Source organism: Talpa europaea (assembly GCF_964194135.1).
Source record: "Talpa europaea genome assembly, chromosome: 9".
Taxonomy (NCBI): Eukaryota; Metazoa; Chordata; class Mammalia; order Eulipotyphla; family Talpidae; genus Talpa; species Talpa europaea.
Genome location: NC_140076.1, coordinates 21,486,339 through 21,502,455, shown reverse-complemented (window position 1 = coordinate 21,502,455; position 16,117 = coordinate 21,486,339).

The following is a 16,117-nucleotide window of genomic DNA, read 5'->3' as shown; positions in this document are numbered from 1 at the left end:
AGAAAGAGCTCAAGCCATTTTACATTCCTGTTTGAATTTTCCAAAGCAAAGCCCACTCTGACCCATTACGCGGCAGTCTACTCCTGGGCCTTCAGACAGCCGTTCGTAAATGACTCTAGGAAGCCAGGGTTGTGGGCTGGGGGAGGAGAGCTGGCGGGGGTGGGTGGTGTTGCTAGCTGCAGTGTGACATACTCCAGAGCTTGCCAGGAAAGGGGAGCCAGTCGTGCGGGAAACACTGACTTCTGGGAAGCCACCCAGATCTCATGCCTCCCTGCTGTTAGGAGGCAACATCTCCTCTTTTTACAGAGGGTCCATCCTTTTTTCTTACAAGTTCTTCAATAAAGACAGATTCTTGAATGAAATCCCAATCATGTCTTGTTTTCTTTTTGCTCAGCCCTGGGAATTTTGTTATAATTGGGTAAAGAGATTGGCTAAGCCCCTGGGTCCTGCCTTGATTTTACTTGGTGTAGGGATGACTTCTCCCCACAGACTGGAGAACCTGGGAAACCTGGGCGCAGATGCAGGCCCATCAGGGTCATTGTTGGGTCTATTATCTATAGAAACACCTAGAAGTCAGACTGTTATCCCAGACGTACATAAAATGGACTATCTTGGACTCTTGGGCACTAAATGTGACTAGAAAAACCATGTAAACCCTCATGTGAGGTACCATTAATTGAGTATTTATCACATAGCATTGTAGTTGTCACTTTGTATGCATTAGCTAATTCACAGTGATTCCATTTTCAGAGGAGAGGCCACGAGTTACCCAAGATCATATAGCTAGTAAGTGGGGAAACTAGGGTTCAAAGGCCCAGCCAAACTGCAGAGCCCATGTTCTTAGAGATACTCTGTTAATGGCTGGTTAGCACTGAGGGGGCCGGGGGCACGAAGAGGGGTGGTTGCAGGCTCAGGGCTCCCTCTCTCAGCCTTGTGGAGCTCAGGATATCTTTTAAAGGGAGGGATCAGAGGTGGTCAGGCCATACTTGGTGGCACTGTTTCTTGAGGACAGATATTCAGGGACTCCAGGCCTCCGAGGTTAGCACACATGCTGAACGAGGGGAGATGTTTTATGCATTGTGCTCAAACTCTGACTTGGTTACACGTGGTGGGACTGGGGTTCTGGCACTAGTAGGCTGCAGTTTGCACAGGACCTTCCTCTTCCAGCTGGGTTAGACCACTGAGGGGGAAAGTCCACTTCTGTGTCCCTAGTATAGGGAGGCGCATGCTCCTCTGGGATCCCATCCTCCAAGCCTCTTTACCTCTCCCTCCAGGTACAATTTGGGGCCCAGGACACACACCCCAGTTTGGTCATCTGTGTCAGCACCCACCCAGTATAGGACTGGGTCTGGTCACACCAGTTAGACTGCATGGAGGAGAGATGAAGGGGACGGATGGTGGGGCCCAGATGTGGAAAGCTTTGTGGGATGTCTGCACCCAGCTAGGAAGTGAGTTCACTACCTGTCCCTTCTCCAGGGGATCCTCACACTTCCTCTCCTTTGGTGCCACAAACAACTTCCCTGCAGACTTTTGCATGGTGTGAGGTTTTGGAAATTTCCTTTCCCAGAGTTAAACTTGTGCAACTTTACAGGGTTGGCAAGTGGTGGAAACAAAGCCTCCTTGGTGGCTTCCCATTACGGCCCCACAGTTAGTTGTGTGATGTGCACCCTGGGGCCCAGGGAAGGAGGAAAAAAGACCAAGGACTATAAAGCTTTGTGCGACATGGCGTCATCATCTCTCCCAAGTGAACCAAATATACAAGCCCCTGCAAGCTTGCTTCTGCATAACTGGTTATATGTTACATATCCCTCTGTTTTCCAGAGACGGCCCCCAGCTAGGCCATTCCCTTTCTCCTTGATGTACTGGCACCTCCTTCCAGCAAGAGGGGCAATTTTGCTTGGCTATAATGGGAGGGACTGACTGATGAGGAAGGTTCCCAAAGGGCTGGAGCAGGGTTGGGCTGGCCTGAGGAGTCCAAGGGGGTGGCCTCTGGACTTAAAGGCCCGGACAAAGCTTTAAGAAAAATCCTCCCTCTGCAGCCTCTGGCCACCAGGGGTCTCCAGATCATCACTGTGCTATCCCAGAGTGTGGCCATGGGACCCCTGGTTTTCAGAATTTGCTAGAAGATGCACCTGATGGAGCAAAATCAGAGCCTGGAAGTGCCCTTTTCCTCAATCTTCCCCATGGACCCGGAAAGCAAAGCTCACAAGGCTCCTGACTGAGGGCCTGCCCACCAAAGCCGGGGCCTTAGAAAGAACAGTGGTGAAGCTGAACCCCAGGCTCTCAAGCTGGCCTCCTGAGTTCGACATGCTAGCTCTGAGCCTTCCCTTAACCAACCCCACCCCCTCTACCCCACAAACTTCCTGAGTGGAGACCAGAGCACCAGCCAGTTTCCCTGATGTAAGAGTCTAGCACAGGCCCCCAACACCAGTGATGTTTCTGTATTCAGGTTACACCTTCCCTGGTGGTTTGGCCTCCCTTACCTGTCTTTGTACTCCAAGGAAGTGGCAGCCGAGGCCTAGAAGAAGAAATTGCATTAAGTAAAATTAAAACAGTCTCCTAACAAGTAGTTCATTGTGGATTGGGGGGGGGGGGGTTGGTTAGGAAAAGCATCCTCCCTCCTCAGGAGCTTAAGTGCTACCATGTGCTGTTCCCTGGAAGCCAAAGGGCCGGTGGGAGGGGAGGGGAAGTGGAGGGAGGGGAGGGAAAGTGGTGGCAGGCTAGGAGCCTCGCTGTGGCTGTTACCGATCTCCAGCCTTTGATGTAGGGCCAGGCCTGACCCCAGGACTGCGGCTGGCCACTGCCAGAGGAGCTGTGGGACGCAGTGCATTCCTGGGGGCAATTTACGCTTCTGGCAGGAGGAGAGGAAAGTGTCTACTGTGGCGAAGGGGGTCGGGAAAGGGCTTCCACAGGAGGTTGGGGGTGTTATGAGGAAGAGTGGCAGAGAGGAGCCACCCTCCTTTAATAGGCTTCGGTGGAGGCCTCCTCCAGGAAGTCTCTGAGGGACCCAGATTACGTGACATTAGACAAAGGATTTGATTTCTGAGACTTGGTTTTTTCATCTGGAAAAGGGGGATAATAAGGCCTACCTTGCTGACTGTTTTGAGGATGAAACAAGATGAAGCATGTAAGTCTCTGCTGGTGAAGAACAGCAACCTGCTCGCTAACACACCCTGAGCCATCCAGAGGAGACCAAGAGAAGCAGCTGCTTTTCCCTCCTGGTCCTGGGGGCCTGAACTGTCAGCCTGAGAGCATCTAGCACTGAGCTAGACTAGAGGGGGGCTGGGAGCACAACGCGATGGGTGCGATGCCATGTGTGTGAGTGTCGACAAATGTGTTCATGGCAACAGCTGATACTTGTGAAGAGTGATTATATGCCAGTGCCAGTCTCAGCACTTGGCATGTATTTCTCCTTTGACACAGCAACCTTATCACCATTCCCATTTTGTGGATGAAAACACTGAGATCTTCAGCTAATATATTGTAGAGTCAGGACTTGAACCCAAATCATCCAGGATCAGACACCGGGCTCTTATCCAGTACATCATGTGTTACAGATGTGTGTTTTTGTGTTTCAGTGTATTTTTCTTTGGGTCCTTTGGGGAGTGTGTCTGGATGTGAGTTCTTTCATTTAACAAAGGGGATTCAGTGATGATCACAGGCCTATGATAGGGTCTGGGTACCTGGAGGTGGGAGCTTCTGTCCACCAGAAAGTGGCTGAATACAATGTGTGTATAGGGGGTGCAGAGGACAGGTTGAAAATGAAAGACAGGGCATCCCTGGTGGCACAGGGGTTAAAGTCTCAGCACTGTCAAGCTATTGCCAGCCACTGCTGCATGGGTTTGATCCTTGGACCAGGGAGATACCCACATGGCGCAGCATGTCTCTCCTGTCTCACCAGCTGCTCCCCTCAGCAGTGTATTTCAGTGGATCTACCTGTTCTGCTCCCCACTCTGTCTCTGGTGAATCCTCTCACCCCTCTACCCCCTTCTCCCCCACACCTCTGGTCTGCACTCCAGTTCTTGTATGTATGAATAAATAAAATAAATCTTTAAAAGGAAAATGAAAGACAAAGACAAGTCCTCGCTCTGCTCCTTATCGATTACGTGACATTAGACAAAGGATTTGATTTCTGAGACTCGGTTTTTTCATCTGGAAAAGGGGAATAACAAGGCCTACCATGCTGACTGTTTTGAGGATGAAACAAGATGAAGCATGTAAATTTCCCTGCACATGCTAAGTGTCCCCCACTTGGCAGCTATGAGTAACACGATTGTAGGAGGGTACTGTCTTGTAAATGATTGTGTGTGGGTTTATGTGTGAGTGTCTGTGTGCGAGTTAATTTTGAGAAATTGGGGTGGGTCTGTTGTTCATCACTGAATCCCCAAGCATCTAGTATTTCTTTTCAGCACAAAGTGGGTGCTCATTGTTTATTGTCTGGGCTTTGACAGAGCCTGTGAGTGGAGTGAGGACCCTGGATAGAAGGGTGTGTAGGTGCAGGGGCCTCCACCAGGACCAGCCACATAATATATGGGGCTCAGTGCAAAATGAAAATGCAGAGCCCCCAGTGAAAAAATTATGAATTTCAGGGCCTCCCTGGTGGCGCAAGGGGTTAAGACAACCTATGAAGCTATCCACAGCCACTGCAGCACGAGTTCGATCCCCAGCCAGGGAGCTACCCACATGGCACAGCAGACCTCTCCTGTCTCACCCACTGCTCCCCTCAGCAGTGTATTTCAGTCAGTCTGCCTGTTCTGTTCCCCACTCTGTCTCTGGTGAATCCTCTCACCGCCACCCCACACGTCTGACCTGTACCCCAGTTCTTGTATGCATAAATAAATAAATCTTTTTTAAAAACTATGAATTTCAAAAGCACCAGGGGGAGTGTTAAAGCAGCCTTTCTGAGGGGGGAGCTGTGTGCACGTGCCTGTGAAGCCTGCCCTGGCTCCTCTAATCCACACCCTCCCCCAGCCTGTCTTTAGGAGAGAGTATCCTGAGACCCCCAGCAGGGCCAGACGCCCCTTGAGGAAGGGGAAGGGTTGCTCAGGGTGGGCAGGCCAGGAGAAAGCAGGGGATGGACCCAGTGATATGCATCTGCTCCCCAGGGAACCCCACTCCTCCCAGAGCAGGGCCCATGCCTGAGAGCAGCCCTTTAGGAGCTTCTTGTCCCACCAGACTGGCCACTGGGTGGTCTGGACACATGTGGTCACATTTAGATGATGATTAAAGCAAAATTGTTATAAGATTAGAATATTTAAGGTAACTTCAATTTTCACTGCATTACTGGGATTTTTGAGGATGGGGCTGAGAATACTCCTGGGGTGGAAGCAAGGAGAATGGAGGGCGCCGCAAGAGGGGTCTTCATTTCCTAGTCCTCAGGAGAGATCTCTGGCAACTGAATAGCAGGAGGGAGGGCTAGACAGAGGGACGGGCTTCCTAGGACTTGCATAGCTACGAGTCTGGTCCTCCACCGGGTGTGGAAAGTCGGCAGTGGGGGTGGAGGGGCAGAGAAGCACCAAGGCCCCTCTCCACACTGTTTGCACACCCTGGGCCACACATCTGTACAAACATGCCTCCCTGCCCTCAGCTTGCCAGACAGATGGAAGGGGTAGCAAGGGGAAGCTTCCATCATCCAGGCCCTCCCCTGCCTCCAAGTTGGGGTGCTTAGAGCCTAGAGAGTTCTTACTGGCAAATGAAAATAGAAATTTAGAAGGAAGGAGAGAATCATGTTGACAACAATAATGATCACTAATATACTGACTCACTACTAAGTGCCTGGCTTGTGTTAAGGCTTTAACATCACCATCTCTCTCTTTTTTTTTTTTAAAGATTTATTTATTTATTTATACAAGTACTGGGTACAGTCAAGCACGGGAGGGTGAGAGAATTCACCAGAACCAGAGCTGGGAACAGAACAGGCAGACTGACGAAATACACTACTGAGGGGAATAGTGGGCGCGGCAGGAGAGGTCTGTCGCGCCATGTGGGACCCTCCCTGGTCCCTGCAGAGGCTGCGGGCAGCTTCCGCAGCCCAGCGCTCGACCACTGCGCCACCAGGGGAGGCCCAACATCACTATCTCTTCTATGAAGCCCTATGGTACCACGGGAAAGAGGGAGACTGGCTTGAAGTCAGTTCCCAGCTCACCCACTTCCTAGCTCTAGGACCTACAGAGGGTGAATCAGTTAACTGATTCAGGTTTCCATCTACAAAGTGGGGACAATAGTAACACCAACCTCAAAGGATTGTTGTAGTTAGTTAATCCCCAGCAAGTGCTGGGAATCGTGTGTGGCAGAGAATGAGAGCCCTGCAAGGCTTAGCCTTGTCATTAGGCGCTATCCTCATTCCCCTCTTAAAGAGGAAGAATTTGAGGTCTCGAGAAATGAGGTCACTTGCCCACAATCACAGAGAGGCAAAACTGGGATCCAAACCCAGAACGGCTTGATTCCTCAGCCCACGTTCTGAACCACCAGGCGGGTGCCAGCAGCGACTCTGCCAAGGGGCTGCACCCAGCAGGTTACATGCCTTGTCTGGTTCAGTTTAGCCACCCATTTGCTACTCCTGGTCAGGCCTGAAACAGTCCTTGAGTCCTCTCTGACCTGCTTCTGATTCTTGTGACTGAAGGAATCGAAGCTCAGAGAGGGGGCAGTGACTTGCCCAAGATCACACAGCAAGCGGCTTCAAGCATTGCTGACCCACTGATACCCAGATGCCACCAGACACAGACCAAAGAAGGAAGTCCCTACCAGGTGGGATGGGGAGCCTGGCCTAGCAGGAGGTGAGCCTTGGAGGGAGAGTGCAATGTTGCAACCTCTAGCTCCCAGACACTTTTTTCCTGCCTTGAATTTTGCTTTGCAAAGAGCTGGGGGAGGAGGAGGCAGCTGCAAGGCCATGGCAAGATGGCCCTTGGTCTCTACTGGGGGATGGGTAGCTGAGGCCCACCTGGGAGGTGTCCAGCGAATGCCAGGGACCACAGGAAGAAGTCAGGGCCCAAACTTGACCCCCCAGAGGAAATTGTTGAAAGGAGGAGTTGCAGCTCTCCCTGCAGGGCACTGGACTAAGGAGAAAGGGGAGTCAGTGTCCGCCACATAGAACCTGGCTGGAGGGCCTCAGGAGAATCAGGGTGGATGGTGCGGGGACTCAGTGTGTTTGAGTGTCTGTGTGTGTGGAGTTGGAGGTAGGGAGGGAGCTGAGGGGAGGAGACCCTTTCCCACCACAGTGCACCCCCTCACTTGTCTGCTTGCTTTACCAGCTCCCCTCAGCTGAGCTCTTTCCCCCCTCAAAGAACAACTCACACCCAGAGCTGAGTGCTTTACATGAAATCAAATCCTTACAACAAGCTTTTGAGGGCTTTTCAGATGAGGAAACTGAGGCATCGGAGGTGAGGTAACTTGCTCAAGGGCACGCAGCTGATGTGTGGTGGTGCTTGCACTTGAACCCAGGCAGTCCAGCTCCAGAGTCCTTGCTTCCAACTTGCCCTCCGGGCTATTAGCTTCCATCCCTCTCCTCCCTACCCGAACACTCAATCCCCATCTGATCCCTATCAAGAGCCTGATTTTCACACCAGCTCTGGCTTTCACACCAGCTCTCAGCTTTCCGCCTCAACCAGTGTCCTGGGGGTGCCCCACCAACCAGGCACCCTCTCTTTCTTCTGGCAGTACCCCAGTGTAGCTTCCCTGTAGGTCCTCTGGGCTGGCTCAGGCCAGGAGGTGAGACCCAAAGACCCCTTGCGATCCCGCTAATTTGAGGATAGGACATGAGTGGGCCCCAGCTAGAGAGGTGGGCGAGGGTGTGAGAGGCCCCATCTAGGAGTGGCGGGGCTGATGTGTACCTTGGCAGGGGGACAGCAAAGTGGGAGGCAGGCAGTAAGAAGGGGAGAGGGCAATGGAGGTGGGCCCAGACACACAGATAGGCAGGCTTGGGCCCTCCCTACATCTTTCTTGGGGGCTAGCTCTTCTCAGAGTACACACACCAACTGCCCCCCTCTTCCCTTTCCAGACATCAGTTAATCTAAATAGATGCTCCCCCCACCGGCCCCCAAGACATTCACTGTCTCCACCACCTCCTCTGTGACTGCTGCATTGGCCTCCGAAGCCCGAAGCCCGGTTGCCGCCCCTGGCCCTGCTCCCCACCCCAAGCACCAGCCCCTAATTACAGGTCCCAAAGGACTTGTCTGACACCTGATTCTGGGGCCTCCTTGGCCTTCTAGAAACACTTGGCCTTTGCTTTCTGAGACACTGGTCTCCTGGTTTCTCCCCCCTCCCCAGTGGTTCCTCTTTAACAAGCCTTTCGCATGTGCATGTTCCCCACATCCTGGCCTGGGCTCCCCAGTCTCCCTGCACCTCTTCCCTGAGCATGGACCCCTGCATCAGGCAACCTCTGTACACTACAGGTTCCTACTCTCTAGCCCTGAAGGCTCGCTCCCTCTGGGCACGTCCAAATCAAGTTCTGAACCACCCATGCCTAACCAGAAACCGGGGTGCTATCCTTGATACCTCCTTCTACCAGGCCCCTCACCCCCACATGGAAACCCTGCCTATTCGACTTCCTTAGCACCTCTCAGGCTTGATTCTTTCTCCAAGCCCCACTGTCCACCTCTGCATAAGCCAGGATGGTCTGGCAGCCTCCTGACCACGTCTCTGTCTCCATCTTTCTCCACGCAGAAGTCAGGAGGCCTCTTACGACAGCACAAGTCTGACCACCTGTCACCTCACGGTGCTGCTCCGGAGTCTCTGTGGCTCCCACGTCCTTGAAGGTGAAGTCTGCACAGTTTCCACAGGCCTTCCTTCAAGACGGGCTGTTCCCTGCCTCTGAGCACACAGGCTCACCTCCCTGAACCCGACGTGCGCCACCTCGCCTTGCGCCCCTCAGCCTAGGCGGCTGCAGGAATCCTACTGTGGACGCCTCATTTAGGGGTCACAATCCCTGTGCTGCGCCTCCCTCCCTTACCCCCCCCCCCAGCGCGCACTGACCACCTCACACCTCCTCAGCTGCTGGGTCTGGGACCCCTTAAAACTACGGCTGAGGCGGGCAGGGGCCGCGGCACCCCCCTCTGGGCGCGGGACGCCGCACACGGTGCGTGAGGAGGAACCGGGGACGAGAGTGTGGGGAGCGTCGGGGGCTCCGACGGGGTGGCAGGGAGGCGGCAGAGCCCGGGCGGGGCGCGCTCTGGGGCGGGCGGGGCGCCGGCCTTGGCCGTGGCTGTGGAAAGAGGGTGGAGCCCGCCCCGCCGCGCCCCTCCCGCCGCCCCGCGCCCCCCTCCCCAGCCGCGGCGCCCGCCCACTCGGCCGCGCGAGGGGCGCAGGCAGAGCTACCCGAGACCCGCCGGCGCGGACCCGACGCCGCCCGCCCGCCCGAGCCGACGACGCCCCCTGGCCCGGCCCGCGCCCGGCGGCCGCCCCTCCAGGTACGGGCGGGGAGGCTGGCACGGCCGCCTGGACGCGGGGGGCGGAGGGGGGGCAGGACCCGGCTTGGGGTTTCCTAAGGCAGGTCCGACAGCCGGGGCTGGGTCGGGGCTTGGGGTTCCCGGGTGGGGTCCGGATGGGGTTCGGCGCTAGGGAGGGGGAGCCTGTCTTCTCCCCGGCGTCCCCTTTCTTCCCCCTCCAGAGCTGCCCTGGCAGACTCCGGGGAAAGAGCCCCCCTTCGCTCCCAGCCCCCGAGGGTGAGCAGCTCGGCGGGACTCCCTGAAAAAGGGCTCAGAGCTTGTCAATTCGCCGCGGGGCATCTCCCTTCCCACCTGAAAAATGGGACTCACAAAGCTTAGGTCCAGGCTAGAGTGAAGAGAGGCAGGAGGGAGGGGGCCTTTGAGCCCCTCCAGCGGGGGGTGGGGGGTGGGTGGGGGGGGGAGGGCTCCTCAGCTCTCGCCCACCCTTCTTTCCCCACCTCTCTGTGCTTTCTGGCTTGTGGGTCACCTTCTTGTTTCTCCGCTTTTCTGCCTCTGCCCCCAGGTCCCTAACATTTTAGGAGTCCCGTGGCACCCCCCAGAGTGGAGATGGAGGTTTAGAGGAATGTCCCTGCCAGAGGGTCAGACCCTCTTCCCCCGACCCATGGAGGCTTGGCCCAGGGGGAGTGGGGTTGGAGGATCCGTTGAACTCCCCAGGATCTCTGACCTGGAACAGGAGACACAGCAGCCCCAGGAGTCATCCTGGGCGAAACACAGTGGAAGGAGCCCTGGAGCTGCGAGCCAGGCAAGGGCAGACCCTCTGAGTCTGCTTGTTGTGTGTGCGCCTGTGAATGTGTGGGCATTTGTGGGGGGTGAGCCTGTGAATGTGTGGGCATTTGTGGGGGGTGAGCCTGTGAATGTGTGAGCATTTGTGGGGTGTAAGGGGACAGCAGGTGTCTGCCACAATGTTATTACTGTGAGTGTCCGTCAGTGTGTGAGACCCTCAGTGTGTGTGAGAACGTGCTCAGCTCCCAGTACGGCAATGCCCCTTATCTCTCAGGGTACCCTGGCAACCCACAAGCCCTCCCTGCTATCTGCCTTCACTGCCTCTTCCTAAGGCCCGTGCCCTTGTCTGGTGGGACGGGCAGCCTCCCAGGAATTGCCATGGGCATCTGGAAGGTCTGGGGGGTGTGGAGCTGGGGTGATTGGAAGGTCTGTTGGCCTAGGGCTCTCTCTGGGGACTAACCCTTACTGTGCTGAGCAGATGGGGGTGCCTCAGGGAGTCTATTCTAGAGCCCAGGGAGGAAATGGGGGGCCTGAGGAGGCACCATGGGGAGTTGGTCTTGGTCAGGGCATCGAAATTCCCACCTGCTTCCAGTGGGTTGGAACACCCACAAACCCTTGGACACACACTCACCCCAAACTGATAAGACACACCACAGACATACAGTCACGCACAGTTACACTCCCTCCTACCAACAGCCACACACAGTCGCACATGTGAACATGCTCTATTGAAACACAAACCCACAGATAGTGAAAAGACGACAGGACACATGTGCACACTCATGCACACTCCCACAGACACGTGGCTGGCCCTGCCTGGCCCAGACAGACACACTCAGGATAATACACACACACACTCGGACACACTCATCAGTGTCTCTGGTTTCACTTTGTCCACCACAGAGAAAATGAGTGTTTCCGTTTCTCATTGGCTCAAAGGAAGAGGAAAGGTAAATGGAAGTGAATGGATCTGCTCGCAAGAGGGAGGGGAAGGATGCCAAATGGGGCAGTCAGCCTGAGCACCCCCTACTCCCTCCCCTGCTGGGATCTGAGCCAGACCAAAGGTTGACAGAACCCCAGCTTTCCTGCCCTGCTGTCTCACTCCTGATCCCCCAAAGGCAGGTCTGGGGCTCCCCTTGTAGGAAAGGGGGAGCCTCACATGAGCTGGCCCCATCTGTGACTCCAGGCCCTTACAGAGCTAGGTTGGAAGAACCAGAGGTGCACAGTGGCTTCATGGGATGCAGCAGTGCCATAGGGTGCTATTGAAGTGCACAAGGGGAGATACTATATAAGCCAAAGTAGGGGGGGGTGATCAGGGGAGGCCACACCAAAGAGACGACCCTGGTGGCGCTTCCCAGGTGAACGGGATTTTGACAGTGCAGGTGATAGAAAGGGCGAATGGGAGACCATCGCAAGTCTGAGGAGCTCTACCTGCAAAGGTGTGGGTGGGGAGCTGCAGGGTGCTTCCAGGGAACATGGGTGATTGTGGGCTTCCTCAGCAAGGCAGTGGGAGGGTCTTACAACGACTTTAAGTCAGATTTCCAGGAGCCTTCTCCAGAGAGGGGGTGTGAGTGGCAGAGTGGTACAATCTGGGGGTCACCTTGGTTGTCTGTGAGGGGTGGAGGGAATAGGCAAGGGGATCACTGTGGCGGCTGCGTAGAGTTCGAGTATGAAGGTGCTGGAAGCTGAAGTGGGTGGTTGCCATGAGAGGAAGAAATAGATGGAGGGGAATAAGAAAGAGACTGGACAGGCCTCCGGCAAGGAGAGGGAAGTCTGGGAACCCTGAACTGGGTGGTTGTGGTCTACTCCCGGGCGGCAGGTAAAAGGGACATGGGGTCTGGTATGCTGAGCTGGGTGTGGAGTGTGGCCGTCAGTTGTGGGTAGCATCTGGGAGGCCTGGGGTTTGTACAGAAGTCTGGTGGTATGTGAGGCCATGTGTGCATACACGTGTGCCCAGACATCAGCCAGGGAGGCACCACTCTGGGTGGTGGTCAGGGAGAGGGACAGACCCACTCTGCTCTGTGGTGTTTCCAGGGTGCTGAGGTGTGGGCCATGGATCTGGAGGAAGGGTAGAGCATGTGAAGCAAGGGGAAGAGCTGACGGACCTGGGTTACTTGCCATGTGACCCTGCCTGAGGCATGTCCTGTGTCTGTGCCTCAGTTTCCCCATCTATAAAGTAGGAACTGCTACTATGCTCCTGCAGAGAGGTGAGGAGTGACCCATGTCACAACATGATTGGGGTGCAGCGCCTGGAACTTTCATCTAGACTTCTGAACAGGGCCTGTTACAGCGCTCCGACTGCTTCCATTCAGAGTCTCACAAGTTTTAAATTGGGAGGTCACTGTCCCCATATAATCTGGGTGGGCTGAGATTTCTGGCTCTTAGGGGGCAGAAGGAGAGGGTGGCACAGAGTGAGTCTGGTGGGGAGAGCCAGGGCAGCATTATTGGCCCATCTCATGGATGGGATGATGGAGACTCAGAGAGAAATTTGCCTGAAGGCACACAGCAGCCAGACAGGATGGAGTCTAGAAAGCCGGGCTCAGGCCTCCCTCCCTCCCAGCAGCTGCCCTTCCTAGAAGGGTCCTTCAGGGACCTCAGGTGGAGGGAACCTTGTCTCTAATTTCTCTAATTTCAAGTCTTTCTGTGCCCTTGAGGAGAGTGACAGCAATAAGAGTCTGTCAGGTATCTACGTGCCCCAGGTCCCAGGTCTTGTGCTCATGTCTCCTTTAGACCTTGGAAAAGTGCTTGTAAGAGTATCAGTAGCCCAGTTAACAGAAAGGGAGGTGGAGGCTGAGGGTGTTCCCCCCAGCCAGGTGTCGCCTTGTTGTATCATGTGGGATTCACTTCCGGTGGGTGAGGAGGCACAGCTTGTGTGCTTCACCCAGACCTCAGGACTCACTGTCCTCTCTAGGACCTGTGTGCTGGGGAAGGAATGGAAGCTTGTTGTTGAGCAGCCCCAATGTGCCAGGCCTTTTCACAGTGCAGGTGCTTTTTGGAGGGGTGAGGGGGCTGGGGGGAGTAGCAGGCTTGAGGTCAGGCTCAGGACAGTGAGGGCTGGGATGGTTTCCTAACATCTAAGCAGCTGCATGGCCTGGGGGCGCCTGTGAGGGAGGGCCCTCTAGGAGGAAGGGTAGAGGCTGCATTGAGGGTCCTGTCCTGGCTTCTCGTCTGTCACTGGCTTCTGTGTGACCTCAGGGGAGTTCTCTGGGTCTCCATCATCCCATCCGTAAGATGGTCAGTCAAAGCACCTTGCTCTCCTTACAGCCAGAGCCAATGAGCCATGAGATGGTAGGGTAGGGAGGGTCCTTTCTCTTCTCTGGAAAGTTCCTGGAGGCTGACTCTTTGGTGTCCACCCCCATCAACATTGGAAGCCCTCACTACCCGGAAGTTCTCTCCTCCGTCTGCCTCCTTCCCTCCCACTGTGCTGGCTGCCACTGCCAAGCAGCTCTGCAGCTCTGCGTGGGCCCTCTGGGCCACACTCCCTCTGACAGGCGACCACAGCTCAGCTCATGGCAAACATTCTTCTCATAGTTCCCGGAGCACAGCAAATCCTGCTGCTTAGCCAGGAATGCAGAGCCCCCTCCTGCAGCAGCAGCAGCAGGGGCTTGGGCGGTGGAGCACTGGGTCAGGCAGGAGAGCCCAAGGGGGTGTGAAGGACCCCCCCCCCTTAACACACACAATCTGTGCCTCAGCTCCAGGGAACTGGGGGGCTGTCCTCATCATCTAGGGACTCACTCTATTTGGGTCCAAATTCTGGGTGGCCACCAGGGGTAGCTAGGCAAACTTGGGCAGGTGACTTCTCTTTGGGCCTCAATTTCTTCATCTGTAAAATGGAGTTTATAACACTAACCTTGCAGGGCTTTTGAGAGGTGTCATGGTGGTGATAATTATTATAACAGTAGGAAACACTTATTGAATGTTCCTGTATGCCAAGCACTGTTTGAAGTCCACCATATGAAATTAACTCTAATCCTCACGGATGTTCTGTGAAGGGCACTTGTCCCCACTCTGTGTGGTGGAGCAGCTGAGGCTCACATGCTGGTAAGAGGCAGGGCTGGGGAAGAGCGCGCGGGGCTGGGCTATAGAGCGCTTCTTAGCCCACCAGAATTTTTAAAGCAAGACAGCCCAGAGCCTGCTCCTGGTATGACTCAGAAATGGGAACTTCTCCTACAAGCCACCTCTAAGAGGAGCTGATTGTTCACCTCTTGGCCATCAGCACCTCAGTTTAGAAAGCTGGGACAGGGATGTGGGTCTGCGGTCCTGGCCAGCCTCCTCCAGAAGCCCGCAGCTCTCAGAGGCTGGTGGGGTGGGCAGGGGGTGCAGACTGTTCTACCCACATCTGACCTGGGGTTTAACTGGCAGCAGGCTCTGTACAAGGCGGAGATGTCGCCAGGGGAGAGGCTCAAGGAGATTAGGGAAGGCAGCTGGGGGTGGAGGTTAAGAACAGAGTCCCATTGAAGTTGGCTCAGGCGTTGCCTGGGCACGCCCACCGCCCCAGCTTCCTATTTTGTAGGATCAACAGAGCTTGGACCACTGGAGTGGGCTCCTGAGGCCCTAAAGGGGAGCTGCCCACTCTGTTCCCAGACTTGCTTGGCCCCATTGCCATATGGGTTCAGGCAGCACAAGTGGAGGTGGAGGAGAGTGGGGAGAAGGACCGATGGCTGAGGTTTCCAGCAAACCCAAGCGTATAGGGGTTCAGCCATTTGGGGGCTGGGCAGGCGCCAAGGTTCAGATTCAGCACCTGTGAATCCTAACTGCTGCATCCTTTGAGAATGGATGTCACTTCTCTGGGCCTCAGTAAAATAGGACAACTTATGACAGAGCCTGTCATGATTGCTTGAGGCAGAAATGGGGACCTGGCCATCCAGGGCTCTGGCCTTATGGCCTCCCCACTCTACAAACTTCCATGGCTTCCCACTGCTTCCCACTGCCGGCATCACACTCAATTCCTGCTTTACAGGGTCATGGGGGAGTTTGATGAAACAATGCCTCGAGCATGCCTATATGTCTGATGCAAAGTGCACTTGGCATTTAGAGCCCATTATTGTTAAGGGCTAACATGGATGGAGGGAACAAGGAACCAGCCAACTTGGGTGCACCTCGGGTTTCTCTGATCTTGATATTATGGCATTTCTCAGTTTGACCGCAGGCAGCCTGTCTCCCCTCAAATCGTCTGTGTGTGTGTGTATATGTATGTATGTATGTGTGTGTGTGTGTGTATATCTATCTATCTATATATATATATGTGCCCAAGCTTTTGGAACCAGCAGCCTAGGTTCAAGGTCAGGCTCTGCCCCTCATGAGCTGTGTGACTTCGGGCCAATTACGTAACCTCTCTGTCAGATGACAGATGTCAGGTGACCTTGGGCCACCTTAACCTCCCTTTACAGATGGTTTCCCCATCTGTAAAAAGGAAAGATGAAGTATCAACTTCACTGGGCTGTTGTGAGGATTGAATGAGATAATCTATGAGATGAGTCCAGAACGGTGCCTGGCACATGGTATTTGCACAACAAACGTTAGCTCTGATTAGTTAGCTCATTTGTTTGTTCGTTTTCTTTTACTTCTTTCCCTCAGTTTCCCTCCCTTGAATATTTTCAGGGCATTCACACCTCCATATCCTCACACATGCTGTTTTCTTGGCCTGGAATGATCGCCTCTCCCTGCCACCACCCAGTTAAAACCATGTTCATCCTTCAAAGCCTAGATCTAACATAAGTCACTTCCCTTACTTCAGAGCCTCATGGTGTGGGTGGGGGCTGGAGCCAGAGAAACTGGGTTTGAGTTAGGCGGTGAAGACCTTTGGAGAGAAGCCTCATGACCTATCTCTGGGGCATGTTGTTCAGAGTGGCAGGGACAGAGACAGAGCTCAAGAGAATCGGAGAAAAGGCTTAGGAACCGCTGGCTTTGGCTTCTGGCTGCTTGTGCAGTGAGAGACAGGGCTGGGATGT